The following is a 14,565-nucleotide window of genomic DNA, read 5'->3' as shown; positions in this document are numbered from 1 at the left end:
ATCACTGGCTGCACTGTGGATCACTGGGACACTGTGGATCACTGGGACACTATCACTGGGTGCACTGTGGATCACTGGGACACTGTGGATCAATGGGACACTATCACTGGGTGCACTGTGGATCACTGGGACACTGTGGATCAATGGGACACTATCACTGGGTGCACTGTGGATCACTGGGACACTGTGGATCAATGGGACACTATCACTGGGTGCACTGTGGATCACTGGGACACTGTGGATCAATGGGACACTATCACTGGGTGCACTGTGGATCACTGGGACACTGTGGATCAATGGGACACTATCACTGGGTGCATTGTGGATCACTGGGACACTGTGGATCAATGGGACACTATCACTGGGTGCACTGTGGATCACTGGGACACTGTGGATCAATGGGACACTATCACTGGGTGCACTGTGGATCACTGGGATACTGTGGATCAATGGGACACTATCACTGGGTGCATTGTGGAATCACTGAGTCACTGTGGGGACTCCATGGGATACTTATTTACCCAGTTGGGCCGAATGGCCCCTGTTTCTCTGCTGTACATTCTGTGTAATTCTATGTAGTATACAAAGATATATAATGTTGTTGTTGTTGGAGTAAAATTGGGAACCCCGGAGAGACTTCTTCACCCAGATGGGCCGAATGGCCTGTTTCTGTGCCGTGCTGTATTCCATGTAAAATATATATAAAGATATGCACGGGGTTAAATTCGATAACCCCGAATCCGGGCGCGGGGGGCGATTAACCCCCACATGATTAACCTGCACCCGGTCGTTGAGATGCAGACAGTCCGTGAGATTGGTGCTGCCTGATGATTTACCTGATTCCTGCGAGCAGTCAGACCTGGCTGCGCTGTTGAGCGGCTTCTCACCAGCAAGGGGGGCAATATTGCGTGAGTGATTAGCACCTCTTAAAGGCAAACTGCACCTCTTAAAGGAAGGCTGCACCTCTTAAAGGCAGGCTGCACCTTACAAAGTCAAAGATTTGATTGAGATACAAACCTCCGGGGTCATTTCTTCTCGTACAGTTTTGATTGGCAGCTTCTTTTGAATTAAACAGATCATTGCTGAAAGTGACTGGCTCCCAGTCACTGTTTTGGAGCCATTTATCAGCCTGTCTTTTTCAAACTGGTGAGTCTGTTTGGAATCTCTGAGAATGTTAATCAAGTCGACAGTTTCCACAGTCTGTGAGAAAAAGACAACAAAGAACCAGGATGTTAAAAGGTTCGGTCACAGTTCCGTATAGTATTTGTGAATTATTTATTACTTTATTTTCCAATCAGGATCTGGTTGAGCTTTACAGTAAAACTGTCGTCTTACTGCTACTATTTGTTTCTCTCTTACTGTTTCATCAATTTGTTTGTCAGTTAAAGTCTAAAACAAGCTCCAGTGTAGTGTGACTCTGTCACCCTCTGAAGAGCAGGCACTATTAGGCACTGGATAGAACGAGTGGGCTGAGATAATCTGAAGGGGTTTCACTGTTCATTACCTGGAGCCCTTCAAATGTTACATTGATATCAGGACAAGTGGAAACACTGAGACATTGGGAGTGAAGCCTCACCTAACAGAGGAGCTGCTTTTCAAGCTTAGAAATACAACTGATTTTAAATAAGAAAAATTTGACTTCATTAAATTAGGCAAAAAGGCAACTATCTCTGAACTGTCACCAGTATATGAAAACCACCGACATTTTACTGATCGGGGAATAATGAACTTGTTCAAACTGTACAAAATAAAAATCAATGTAATCTTTTTAAAATAACGATCTGATATGAAGCATTCTCCAACCAAACAAAAGCACCAAGCATTCCCAGGACATTAAGAGATTATGTGAGTGGGCAAAACTGTGGCAAATGGAGTTCAATGTGGGGAAATGCGAGGTCATCCACTTCGGATCTAAGAAAGATAGATCAGAGAGATTTCTAAATGGTGAGGAGCTCGGAACTGTGGAGGAGCAGAGAGATTTAGGGGTCCAAGTACAGAAATCATTAAAAGCTAGTGGACAGTTACAAAAATAATTAAAAAGGCTAATGGAATGTCGGTCTTTATTTCTCGAGGGCTGGAATATAAAGAGGTGGAAGTTATGTTCCAGCTGTACAGAACTCTGGTTAGAGCCCATCTGGAGGACTGCATTCAGTTCTGGGCACTGCACCTCAGGGAGGATACATTGGCCTTGGAAGGGCTGCAGCACAGATTTACCAGAATGATATCGGGGCGAATAGGTTTAAATTATGAGGACAGGTTGAATGGACAAGGCTTGTATTCCCCTGAATATAGATGATTAAGACGTGACTGCATTGAGGTGTTTCAGATGATGAAAGGATTTGATAGGGCAGATAGAGAGAAACTATTTCCTCTGTTGGGGGAGTCTAGAACAAAGGGGCATAACCTTAAAATTAGAGCTAGGCCGTCCAGGGGTGATGTCAGGAAGCACTTCTTCACAAAAGGGCCGTGGAAATCTGGAACTCTCTCCCACAAAAGTCTGTTGAGGCTGGGGCTCAATACGAAATTTCAAAACGGAGTTTGATAGACTTTTGTTCGGCAAGGGTATGAAGGATTCTGGAACCAAGGCGGGTAGATGGAGTTAAGATACAGATCAGCCATGATCTAATTGAATGGCGGAACAGTTGAGGAGCTGAATTGTCTCCTCCTGTTCCTATGTAACAGGCTCGTGTGGCTGAATGGACTCATCTTGTTCCTTTGTAACATGTGCGAGGGGCTGAATGGCGTCCCGATCCTGTATATCAGTCTCGAAGGGCTGAATGGCCCCCTCCTGTTCCAGTGCAACAAGCTCGAGGGGCTTATTTACCGAATCCTATTAGAGTGTTACAGGCTCGCGCTGCTGAATGGCCTTCAGTTCCCGTATAACACGCTCGAGGGGCTGAAGGGCCTGCTGCTATTCCTATGTAACAGGATTGAGGGGCTGATTGGCCTCCAGGTCTGGTGTAACGCGATCCGGGCTGAATGGCCTCCTCCTGTTGCTATCTGACAGGCTGGAAGGGTTGATTGACGTCAAGTTCCTGTATAAAAGGCTCGAAGGGCTGAATGGCCTCCTCCTGTTCCTATGTAACAGGCTTGAGGGTCTTACTGGCCTCCAGTTCCGGTGTAATGGGCTCGAGGGGCTGAATGGCCTTCAGTTCCCGTATAACACGCTCGAGGGGCGGAGTGGCCTCCTCCTGTTCCTATGTAACAAGCTTGAGGGGCTGATTTGTCACCAGATCTGGTGTAAGGGGCTCGAGGGGCTGAATGGCCTCCTCCTGTTGCTATCTGACAGGCTTGAAGGGTTGATTGGCGTCTAGTTCATGTATAACAGGCTCGAACGGCTGAATGGCCTTCCGTACCAAATAACAGGCTCGAGGGGCTGAATGGCCTCCTCAATTTGCGATTTGACAGGCTGGAGGGGCTGATTGGCCTCAAGTTGCTGTATAACAGGCTCGAAGTGCTGAATGACCTCTTCCTGATTCTATATAACAGGCTTGAGGGGATGATCAGCCTCCAGTAACGATGTAACGGGCTTGAGGGGCTGAATGGCCTCCTCCTTTTCCTGTGTAACATCCTTCAGAGGCTGAATGACCTTCAGTTCCCATATAAGAGGCTTGAAGAGCTTAATGGCCTCCTTCTGTTCCTGTCGAACAGCCGCGAAGGACTTGCCGCCATTTTGTCCAAGATGGCCACCGTGCTTACAGCCATTTTGTCCAAGATGTCCGGCGAACTTGCCACCATTTTGTCTAAAAATTAGAGCCGGACCTTCCAGGAGCAAGATTAGAAAACATTTCTACACACAAAGGGTGGTAGAAGTTTTGAATTCCCTTCTGCAAACGTCAATTAATGCTAGCTCAATTGCTAAATTTAGATCTGAGACAGATAGCTTTTGGCAACCAAATGTATTAAGGGATATGGGCCAAAGGCGGGTGCATGGAGTTAGATCACAGATCAGCCATGATCTTATCAAATGGCGGAGCAGGAACGAGGGGCTGAATGGCCTACTCCTGTTCCTATGTTCCTATGATATTATTTATATGGAATACCGACAGGCATTTGATCAGGTTCCACACAAGAGACTGTTGGCAAAAATGAAAGCGTATGGAACTTGAGGCAATGTATTGACATGGGTAGAGAATTGGTTAGGAGATAGGAGACAGAGAGTAGGGATAATGGGTACATACTCCAATTGGCAGGATGCGACTAGTGGTGTCCCCCAGGGATCTGTAACTGGGGTCTCAGCTTGTCACCATATTTATCAATGACTTAGATGAAGGAACAGGGAGTCGTATATCCAAGTTTGCTGATGACACTAAGTTAGGTGGTGCAGTAAGTAGTGTGGAATGCGATTGGAAATTTGCAAAGGGACATTGATAGATTAAGTGAGTCGGCAAAACTATGGCAGATGGAGTTCAATGTGGGGTTATCCACTTTGGACCGATGGTCAGGGTATTTTCCAAATGGTAAGAAGCTCGGAACTGTGGAGAAGCAGAGAGAATTAACGGTTCATTCACATAAATCAGTAAAAGCTAACGGGCGGGTCCAAAAATAATTTAAAAGGCTAACGGAATGTTAGCCTTTATCTGAGGGGGCTGGAATATAAAGAAGTGGAAGTTATGTTCCAGTTATATAAAGCTCTGGTTAGACTGCGTCTGGAGTAACTGCGTTCAGTTTTGGACACTGCACCTCAGGAAGGATAGATTGGCCTTGGAGGGGGTGCAGAGCAGATTCACCAGAATGTTACCGGGGCTAAAAAGGTTAAATTATGAGGACAGGCTGCATAGACTGAGCTCGTATTCCATCGAGTATGGAAGATTGAAGGGCGGTCTGAGCGAGGTGTTCAACATGTTCAAATGATTCGATAGAATAGAGAGAGAGAATCAATTTCCTCTGGGGAATCAAGAACGAGGTGGACATAACCTTAAAAAATTCGAACCATGCCATTCAGGTTCGAAAACAGGAAGCACTTTTTTACACAAAGGGCAGAAGAAGTCTGGAACGCTGTCCCCCAAAAGGCTGTGGATGCTGGGAGTCAATTGAAGCTTTGAAGACTAAGATCGATAGAGTTTCGTTGGGTAAGGGTATCGAGGGACACGGAGCAAAGGCAGGTTAATGGATTTCAGTTACAGATCATCTCTGATCTAATTGAAGGGCGGAACAGGTTCAAGGGGCTGAATGGCCTCCTCCTGTTCCCAATGGAAATGTTCACAATATGCTTTGTTGAGGCTGTGACGTCTGGGTCAACCCATGTCCAAACAAGGCAGGCCACATTTGGGAGTTTAATAACTTTGAAATGAACATTTTTCTTTTGTGACTTGTGCAACTTCGATCAACTGAATAGTTATGAAAGAGAATCAATGCAGTCATTCGAACTTCTGGCTGATAACCCAAACAGAGGTTTCTGCAGTGTAGCAGTTATCACGTTTGCTTTATACGTGGAAAGTCCCAGGTTCAATCCTGAGCAGAAACATTATGTTGGGGCAAATTTATTTTTTCTCTGTGAAATAGCCGGTCTGTTAAATTTAACACAAATTCGTGGTCTCACGAGCACTGAACATTTTAAACCGAGCCCTTAAAAATACAGTGTGTAAAATGAGAAGGGATAAAAAGTTCATCGCACAAAAGAAATTATTAAAGTTTTCCAACTTCCCTCAGTCGCCTTTCATTCTGCAAAATAACGTTATCGGTTAATTAATGGTGATGAAAACAATGATTGTTTTTTTTTCTTCCCACAGACTTTGAGTCAGTTCATGCGATGAATACAAGTGTTCAAAAGTTGCTTCCCTGACCGGGAATCGAACCCGGGCCGCGGCGGCGAAAGCGCCGAATCCTAACCACTAGACCACCGTTGGTTAATTTATCAGATGTAATATGGATTTCACTTTCTCTGTGATTCAGCTTTTAATTATTTTTAGCTCCTGATTGCGGATATTCCCGTGATTAAATAGGAATAAAGTACAATAGGCTCAGGAAAACCCGGGGAGGTGGCATCCCGCTCACCGAGCCTTTCCAGCAGCATTTATCTTACCAAGCACTGGAGTGAGTGAAACTTTCTCCGGGGGGGTCTCAATGTGGAAAGGGTGGCGAGTGAAGTAGCCATTTGTAAGTCAGGATGGCCGAGCGGTCGAAGGCGCTGTGTTTAGGTCGCAGTCTCTTTTGGAGGCGTGGGTTCGAATTCCACTTCTGACATCAGTTATTTTGACTCCTATTTTATTTGTTGCTGGAGCTGCGGTTGATTTTTCGGCCCAGTTGATTTGCTCTTCCCGCAAAAAGCAACAAGGTCTCGATCCACGGCACGTTTTGCCGCCCACCGGCTCATCCCCAAAACGAGCTTTAAACGAAAATATGCTTTAAACACAAGGCAACAACTATGGAGAGAACAGACACTCGGGGAAATGTACCATCGGAACAGGAGTAGGCCATTCAGCCCCTCGAGTCCGCTCCGCCATTTGATAAGATCGTAGTTGACCTGTGATCTCACTCCACATACCTGCCTTTGGCCCATATCCCTGAATACCTTCGGTTGGCAAAAAGCTATCGATCTCAGATTTAAAAATTGCAATTAAGCAAACATCAATTGCCGTTAGGGGAAAAAAGTTCCAAATTTCTTCCACCCTTTGTGTGTCGAAGTGTTTTCTAATCTCACTCCTGAAAGATCTGGCTCTAATTTTTAGACTGTGCCCCCAAGTCCTAGAATCCCCAACCAGCGGAAATAGTTTCTCTCTATCCAGAAAATGTCAATGACACAGTCAACGAAAGGTGCAGTTCACGAAGGCGGCTCACCAGCACCTTCTCAAGAGCAATTAGGTTATCGGCAATAAATGCTGATCTTGCCATTGACACCCACATCCCATGATTGAAGACAAAAAAAAGTCGCCAGCATGGCCGACTAATTTCCTGCTGCTAAACGACGGGAAGAATGAAACCATCGGCTTCAGTCCTTTGAACGAACTGTATACACTTGCCGTCGAGCTCAATCCCCACTTGGTCCTCTGCCCCGAATATCCACTGCATCAGAAAATCCTCCATAACATAGAATCACAGCATGGAAACATCACAGAAGGAGGCCATTCGGCCCATCGTGCCTGTGCCAACTCTTTGAAAGAGCTATCCAATTGGACCTACTCCCCTTCCCTTTCCCCATAGCCCTGCAAAATTTTCCCCTTCAAGTATTTATCCAGTTCCCCTTTGAATGTTATTATTGAATCTGTTTCCACCACCCTTTCAGGCAGCGCATTCCAGATCATGGCAACTCGCTGCGTAAAAAAAAAATCTCCTCATCTCACCTCTGTTGCCAATTACCTTAAATCTGTGTCCTCTGGTTACCATCCTTTCTGGCACTGGAAATAGTTTCTCCTGATTTATTCTATCAAAACCATTCATGATTTTAAACACCTCTGTCAAATCTCCCCTCAACCGTCTCTGCTCAAAGGAGAACAACCCCAGCTTCTCCAGTGTCTCCACCTCACTGAAGTCCCTCATCCCTGGCACCATTCTAGTAAATCACCTCTGCACCCTCTCCAAGGCCTTGACATCCTTCCTAAAGTGTGGTGGGCAGAATTGTGTGGTGGCCAGCTGGGGCCTAACCAGTGATTTATAAAGGTTTAGCATAAGTTCCTTGCCTTTGTACTCTATGCCTCTATTAATAAAGTCAACGGTTCCGAACACTTTTTTTTCCTCAAACTATTCAACTTGTCCTGCCACCTTCAAAGATTTGTGTACGTATAGCCCCAGGTCTCTCTGTTCCCGCATCCCCTTTAAAATTGCACCATTTCGTTTAAAGAGCTGGTAAAGAGTTGGCACAGGCACGATGGGCCGAACGGCCTCCTGTGATTCTATGATTCTTTCTTTTTGATTACACCTCTATGAAGCGCTTTGGGACATCCCCCAGAAGTGGGAGTCAGCAGTTCACTTTCTCCCTTAACACGTCCATCTGTCCTGGGCTGGAATAAATCAATGTTTTCGTGATGTAATGGTTATCATGTTGGCCTCACACGTGAAAAATTCCCGGTTTAATCCCGGGTCAGAAAAAATTTGCTGGAACTTGCTCCTCACAAACTTCCAGGCGCGAGCTTTCTCTCGTGTAAATTGGGCTGCAATCCTTTCACATTCAACAACGGTTGCACCAGATTCCTGGTCTCATAACCACTGAACACTTTGAAGTAGACTCCTGAAATAAAGTGCGTAAAATGGTCTAAAACTTTGAAAGGAGCAGAAGGTTATTCGGTGTTCAGATTCACAAATCTCTCTGATGAGCTTGAGATTTTGTCAGAGGTTGCTGCCTCCCCGCCATCTCTTGCCCTCTGACGAGGCACTTGCTCCGGTTTCAATTAACAAACTGGGTGAGTTGATGATCGGGTGCAGGAGAGCTGGTTTGTGATCTGAGTCGGAGACTCAGCGGCCCCGGGTGAGACAGAGAAAAAAAAATCAGTCCAGGCCCGGCCCCAATCTGCGGATGTGGAAGAAAACACGGGAGGAGGGTGCGGTGTGAGGTCCCTGTCAAAGCAACTGCCTGAACAAAGCTGGTCACAGTCACAGAATCAGAATGGCTACTTCCGGAGGAGGGGAGGCCGGTTCACGTGGAAAAGGATCCGGTCGAGAATGATCTGATTCATAAGGTTAGGGGAGGGAAATTAGGGAGCTCCTTCGGAACGTTAAATACTTGAAAATAAAGACTTTTTCCTGTGTAACTTGTGTGGTTTTGATGAATGAAATGTTTGTAAAAGTCATCCGTGGAGAAGGATTGAGAGCTTTTAGGACTAGAGGGGAAATGAGGAGATTTTTTTTTCACACAGAGCGTTGTTCCGATCTGGTAGCCACTCCCTGAAAGGCTGGTGGAAGCAGCTTTCATTGGAACTTTCAAAAGGCAATTGGACAGGTACTTGAAGAGGACTGACTTGCAAGGTTACGGGGAAAAGGCTGGGTTTTTTGGACTAAATTGGACAGCTCTTTCAAAGAGTCGGCAGGGCAACACGGCCGAATGGCCTCCTTCTGTGCTGTCATGTTCGATGATTCTATTCCATGATTTTAGTGTGGGACAGGAGAGATGTTGTTTAAAGAGAAGTAAAACTGTCCCAATCAGAACAGACAGAGATGGCTGGTCAGTTCCCCTCTGTTCAGAATAAGTCACCAGCGGTTTTTTGTGGTGTCGTGGTTACCAGTTCGCTTTACACGCGAACGGCCCTGCTTTCGATCCTGGGCGGACAATAAATGTTGCAATTGCTGTTTACATTCTATATTAATGACTTAGATGAGGGGACCGAGTGTCATGTATCCAAGTTTGCTGATGATACAAAGGTAGGTGGGAAATGAAGCCGTGAGGAGGACGCAAAGGGAGGTGGACAGGTTAAGTGATTCGGTAAGAAAGTGGCAGTTGGAGTATAATGTGGGAAAATGTGAAATTGTCCACTTTGGTAGCAAGAATAGAAAAGCAGAATATTTTTCAAAAGGTGAGAGTCCAATAAATGTTGTTATTCAGAGGGAGTTGGGTGTACTTGTAAACAAATCACAGAAAGTTAACATGCAGGTTCAGCAAGCAATTAGGGAGAAAAATGGTACGTTGGCCTTTTTGCAAGGAGGTTGGAGTATAAGAGTAAGGAAGTCTTGCTGCAATTAAATAGAGCTTTGGTGAGTACACACCTGGAGTACTTTGATGTAGTCTGGATGGATTTTAGCAAGGCTTTCGACAAGGTCCCAATTGGCAGACTGGTCAAAAAAGATGTAATTGCACGAGAGAGGTTGCATAGGAGATTTACGAGGAGGTTGCCAGGGCTGGAGAATTTTGGCTGTGAGGAAAGATTGGATAGGCTGGGGTTGTTTTCTATGGAATCGAGGAGGCTGAGGGGTGATTTAATTGAGGTGTACAAAATTATGAAGGGCCGAGATAGAGTGGATGGGAAGGACCTATTTACCTTAGCAGGAAGGTCAATAACCAGGGGGCATAGATTTAAAGTGATTGGTGGAAAGATTAGAGGGGAGCCGAGGAGAATTTGTTTTCACCCAGAGGATGATGGGGTTCTGGAACTCACTGCCTGAAGGGATGGGAGAGGCAGAATCCCTCATTACATTTCAAAAATACTTGGATATGCACCTGAAGTGGTGGAACCTGCAAGGCTGCAGACCGTGTGCTGGAAAGTGGGATTGGGCTGGGTGGCTCATTTTCGGCCGGCGCGGACGCGATGGGACGAATGGCCTCCTTCTGTGCCGTAAATTTGCTATGATTCGACAAAATTGTCAATTGTTTTTTGAAGAGCAAACGCCCTGACCGGGAATCGAACGCATGCCGCAGCGCTGAAAGCGCTGAATCCTAACCACGTGGGAAGGCACAGGAAGCGCTAAAACATATCTGGGAGCGTTTGTATTAGGTCCAAATAATATTTCTGGTTTAGTGACTCTGTTCGTTGCAAATATATTTACATGAATCTGTATTCTGCATTTATCTATTGGGGTGTATATATTGTAAAGCTACTTCTGGCGCTGATAAGAATCTGTATAATTCCGCAATTAATGCTTTACTTGCGTTTTCACAATAACAAGTCTGTCTCACTGGTTCCCCAGCGTCAGGGACGGAAGTGTCTGATGCCCTCTTTTATTTATTGTTACAAACAGAAGACAAACACTCGTATTCGTTCAAAATCAACCTGCAGTTGGACACACACACACAGATGAACACAGCCAATGATATGGACGTTGTGTTGGGATTGCTGTGCATGGACACCCAGGAGCGAGCTTACAGACAAGAGTGGCTGCGTTTTTCAAGCCAGACTAGCTCAGTCGGGAGAGCATGAGACTCTTCCTTTTAGCGTCGTGGGGTCGATCCCCACGTTGGACACATTCTCTTTCAAACTTTTTATGTTGCTTTCAGGGACTAATCCCAGCTCTGACTCCCCCCTCCCCCGCCCCCCTCGACCTCCCGTGCAGTGTCACCGCACACATTTTGGCCGCTCCCGGGCAGATTTCTCTCTGTCTCACCCGGGACTGCTGAGTCTGCTGTACCCTGATCACCATCTCACCCAGTTCGGAAATTTAAACCTGAACAGGTGCCTCACAAAGGGCAAGAGAAGTTGGGAAGGCTGCAACCTCTGACAAAATCTCATTCCCATTCGAGGTTTGTGTATGTGAACCCCGAACACTTTCTGCACCTTTTAAAAGTTATGACATTCACTGTACAGAACGCGACACCAAGAGACTCGTCTCTGACATTCAGTGATGCGTCGGGCCGTTTTCACACGTGAAATAGCGATTGTGATATTGTGATAGACTACCTCACCAGTGGAAAGGGTTTGTCTATCTACCATTCAAAATCCTAAAAAGCCTTCGATATTCCAGGGAATACAAGTGTGTAACCGCTGCTCATAATTTAACCCTTCGAGCCCTGCTAACATTCTGGTAAATCTGAGCTGCGGTCCTTCCAAGGCCAAAAAACCCTTTTAGAGTAAAAGGGAATAAAACTTGAAATGAGCGTCACTGAGGATCAGTTTTCTCTCACTCAAAGTTATCTGTTTAGTGAAGTAAAAGATGCAGCTTTTCTAGAATAAGGGAGCAGCCACTGTCGCCCTTTTTGGCAGGAGAAAAAACTCCTTTCTGGATGTTTATGGAGAGCAAGTTTCAACATGATGTTTACGCTCGGGAACCTTTAACGTGTAAAGCAAACGCGATAACCGCTACACTACGGAACCCGCTGCTATCTCATTAAAAACAATGGGGAACTGGCTTAGTCTCCTGTCTCTGTTCTGATTTGGAACGTGTTGCTTCTCCGTCCAGCAACACTTAATATGTTGCAACACAGAAGGAGATCATTCGGACCATCGTGCCTGTGCTAGCTCCTTGAAAGAGGTAGCCAAGATGTCTCACCACCCATAAGCTCTTTCCTCATAAGCCCTGCATTTTTTTTCCTTTTAAAGTATTTATCCAATCCCCATTTGACAGTTACTATTGAATCTGCTTCACCCGACCTTTCAGGCGGCGCATTCCAGATCATAACAACTCGCTGCATAAATTATGTTCCCTCATGTTGCCTCTGGCTCTTTTGCCAATTACCTTAAATCTGTGTCCTCTGGTTACCGACCCTTCTGCCACTGAAAACAGTTTCTCCTTATTTGCTCTGTCAAAACCTTTCATAATTTTGAACACCTCTATCAAATAATCTCCTCTTAACCTTCTCTGCTCCAAGGGGATAATCCCAGCTTCTCCATTCTCGCCACATAACTGAAGTCCCTCATTCCTGATACTATTCCAGCAAATCTCCTTTGCATCCTCTCCAAGGCCTTGACCTCTTTCCTAAAGTGCGGTGCCCAGAAGTGAACACAATAATCCAGCTGCAGCCGAACCAGTGTTTTATAAACGTTTAGGATAACTTTGTTACTTTTGTACTCTATGCCTTGATAAATAAAGTCCATTTTACCCGGCTGTCTATGTCTTCCTGAAATCTGATGCGATCCACCACATTGTTTACTACATTCCCGAGTTTCGTGTCATCTTCAAACTTTGAAATTATACCCTGTATACCCAAGTCCAGCTCATTAATGTATGTATCAAAAATGAAAACATTTTGCTGTGTGACCTGTGCGATTTTAAGCCTAGTTTATAGAACATCTTCTCATAATTTAACGCATTGCACCCTGGTAACAATCTGGTGAATCTGTGCTGCACTCCTTCCAAGGCCAATATATCCTTTCAGATTCAAAGGGTATAAACTTGAAATAAGCCTCAATGTGGATCAGTTTTCGCTCACTCAAAGTTATCTGTTGAATGAAATAAAATAAATCGTTTTTAAAGAATAAAGAAGCAGCCATTATCGCCCCTTTTGACAAGCCTATTTTGTGGCACTTTATTAAACGCCTTTTGAAAGACCATATACACAACATCAACCACATTGCCCTCATCAGCCCTCTCTGTTAACTCATCACAAAACTCAATCACGATTTGCCTTTAACAAATCCACAGTGGCTTTCTATTATCAATCCACACTTGTCCAAATGACTGTTAATTTTGTCCCAGATTATCATTTCTAAAAGCTTCCCATCACCTTGGTTAAACTGACTGGCCTCTAGCTGCTGGGTTTATCCTTACACACTTTTTTGAACGAGGGTGGAACATCTTCAATTCTCCAGTTCTCTGGCACCAAAACCTATATCAAAGGAGGATTGAAAGATTATGGCCAGGACCTCTGCAATTTAAACCCTTACTTCCCTCAGCAACCTAGCATGCATCCCATTCGGACCAGGTGACTTATCTACTTTAAGTACAGCCAGCCTTTCTAGTATCTCCTCTTTATCAATTTTCACCTCATCCAGTATCTCAACTACCTCTCCTTTTACTGTGATTTAGGCAGCACTTTCTTCCTCCGTAAAGACAGATGCAAAATACTCATTTAGTACCTCAGCCAAAATACTCATTTAGTACCTATGCCTTCATGCGTAGATCTCCTTTTTGGCCCCTGATCGGTCTCACCCGTCCGCTTACTACCCGTTTACTATGGATATACCTATGGAAGACTTTTAATGACTTGATGAAGGGATCGAGTGTGATATATCCAAGTTTGCTGATGATTCAAAGCTAGATGGGAAAGTAAGCTGTGAGGAGGACACAAAGAGTCTGCAAAGTGATATAGACTGATTAATGTGTGGGCGCGAAGGTGGCAGATGCAGTATAATGTCGGGAAATATGAGGTTATTCACTTTGGTAGGAAGAACAGAAAAACAGAATATTTTTGAAATGGTGAGAAACTATTAAATGTTGATGAACAGAGAACTTGGGTGTCCTGGACACCTGAACTCCAGGTTGTGCTAACCTAGTATAAGCATCTAAAACCTAATGACAGAGAAAGGCTAAATAAACGCTAAGACATGAAACAATCCTTGGTGGTTTCTGAGAGTCAGCAAAGTGGGATGGTTTACGACCATGAGTTAAGATCAGTGGTGCTTACGTACAGAACAATGCAGCCGAATCGTATAAAGATAGGGCATGGTCCCTTCTCAAATGTTCGAGCTCTCAATAGGGGACAGTCAGAAGTCGATTGCCACAGGCAGTCCGCAAAGGTCAGGTCTGATATACCTGGATTCGCAGACAGTTCAGGTTGTGTTGATTGCTTGTCATTAATGTAATCTGTAGACAGTTGTAGTATAATAATACTATTGAATGTAAAGTTGAAGACAGCTGTAGTGCAACTCTGTTGTAAGTCAATCTATTAAACTTGCTATTTTGTAACCACTCGGACTAAAATCAAGCGGAAGTTACTTATTGTTGATGGATTAACAACCCATAGTTGCGACAGTGACGGGAGAAATCCGCTAACATTCACTTTATATATAAACATCACACCCATAGTTTAAATTTTCACTCGTTCTTTTTTGCAGTTCTAACCAAAGTCCAAACATCGAAAGTCCACGTGTCTTACAGAAGTTTCCCGTCCTGTGATGTATTTTGAGCAGTTTCCTACAAGGATAAACATCACACCCATGGTTTATATTTTCACACGTTCTTTTTTGCAGTTCTAATCGAAGTAGAAACACCGAAAGTCCACGTGTTTTTCAGAAGTTTCCCCTCCTGTTATGTATCTTGAGCAGT

General features: G+C 44.7%; 1 non-coding gene across 1 annotated transcript; it reads left to right on the top strand.

Annotated features, from left to right (window-relative positions):
• Positions 1-6,103: 6,103 nt before the first annotated feature.
• Positions 6,104-6,186, top strand: trnal-uag (transfer RNA leucine (anticodon UAG)). The gene has a single exon. It is a non-coding gene; the product is annotated as a tRNA-Leu (tRNA).
• Positions 6,187-14,565: the final 8,379 nt, after the last annotated feature.

The sequence above is a fragment of the Heptranchias perlo genome, unplaced genomic scaffold, assembly GCF_035084215.1.
Source record: "Heptranchias perlo isolate sHepPer1 unplaced genomic scaffold, sHepPer1.hap1 HAP1_SCAFFOLD_59, whole genome shotgun sequence".
Classification (NCBI taxonomy): Eukaryota; Metazoa; Chordata; class Chondrichthyes; order Hexanchiformes; family Hexanchidae; genus Heptranchias; species Heptranchias perlo.
Note: the sequence above shows the minus strand (reverse complement) of the source record. Positions and strands in the feature narration are given on the sequence as shown.